Genomic DNA, 1,734 nt, shown 5'->3' with positions numbered 1-1,734 from the left:
TATTCTATTTTCACCAGGAGACAGGTCTCTGCCTGCATCAAGAGGCTGATCTATGATCTACATCACTCCCTAATAGAAGAGATGGGAGCAGTGGGTAGACCCAATCAGTAGGATACATTGCCTTTTATACTCATGGCTATCATTGTAGGTAGAACTCGTGAATGCACACAGGAAGGTGGAAGGGCACAGTTGGTCACTTCAGCAGAGAAGAACAGTAGAAAAAGTCATAAACTTTGAGCCAAATATATACCAGGTTATTCCTGGTCCCACCAGGTAGTCAGTCTTAGACTGAGGACAATTGATTTCCCATCTTGAAGCCTAAGTTTCTGAACTGGGAGAATAAAGAAAATACCTACTCCCACTCAGGCTATTTTGAGGGTTGCTAGAGTAGTATCTTCAAATTTACTTACAATATAGGGACTTAGCTAGCAGGTTGCTGATTCCTGGATAAAGGGCAGAAAGGTACTTTTCCCCAGGGCCCTGCCCATTGGATCAAGGCAGCTCTGCAAGGTTATGGGTGATTATAAGCCATGCTTCACCTGGGGGAAAGCTCATTACTATGCAGGGAAGAATATGACTGAGGTTAGGATAATAGGATCTCCTTGAACAGCCAGGTGGAGTTTTAAAGGCTCCTGGTAGAACTCACTGTGCTTTCTCCTCACTAATCACCTGGATCACCGCCTCGAAAACATCTTGGAGCTGTGAGCGGTGTCATTACGGATGAGGAATATAATTTCAATGCTGCAGCTTGATACTCAACCCTCCTGTCTTCTTGCCTTATATCCATTTTTTCTTCATCCCATGCTTAAAATTAGTTTGAAAACAACCTTTCCCTGCTGAGAAATATGGGGAAGAATGGGAACCTTTACTGCATAAGAACCCATAATGGGCCAAGCACATTGATGAATCAGGAGCATTATATGGTCATTACACTAACATGGTTAAAGCCAAAGAGACTGGAGCTAAACATATTTGGGTTTTTCCTTTACTACTTTCACTTATCATGTGATCTCTACCAAAATTTCTTCCTTGATAAGACAAATATAATCATATACTTATTTCCTAGAAAAAGTTTAAAAATTAAAATTAGCCCTGACTGGTTTGGCTCAGTGGATAGATCGTCGGCCTGCGGACTGGAGGGTCCCAGGTTCAATTCCAGTCAGGGGCATGTACCTTGGTTTCGGGCACATCCCCAGTGGGGGGTGTGCAGGAGGCAGCTGATCGATGTTCCTCTCTCATCGATGTTTCTAACTCTCTATCCCTCTCCCTTCCTCTCTGTGAAAAATCAATAAAATATATATTTTTTTAAAAAATTAAAATTAAAATAGGTGAGGCATATGGGACATCACATAAAACTGGAACTTCTAAAACTCTAAGGGAGGAGAACCAAGATGGCGGCATAGGTAAACACCTGAAATTGCTGCCTCCCACAACCACTTCAAAATTACAACTAAAAGACAAAATGGACATCATCCAGAACCACAGGATGGTTGGCTGAGTGGAAATTCTACAACCAGAAGGAAAGAGAAAAGCACACTGAGACTCAGAGGAGGTGTGGTGTGAAAGTAAAGTGCAGAGGTATGGAGGCGCGCACGGAAAGGGCTGAAAATTGAGGACACGGTTGTTTTATTCAATCGGGAGGGAGACACAAGCTCCCGACTGCTCTGAACTCCAGTTCCAGGTGAGTCTCTGGGGACCCAGACTCATACGGGGTGAAACTGGACTGTCTAGCAA

This window comes from Myotis davidii, unplaced genomic scaffold (genome assembly GCF_000327345.1).
Source record: "Myotis davidii unplaced genomic scaffold, ASM32734v1 scaffold1102, whole genome shotgun sequence".
NCBI lineage: Eukaryota > Metazoa > Chordata > Mammalia > Chiroptera > Vespertilionidae > Myotis > Myotis davidii.
The sequence above is the reverse complement of the archived record's forward strand: the minus strand, read 5'-3'. Positions refer to the sequence as shown.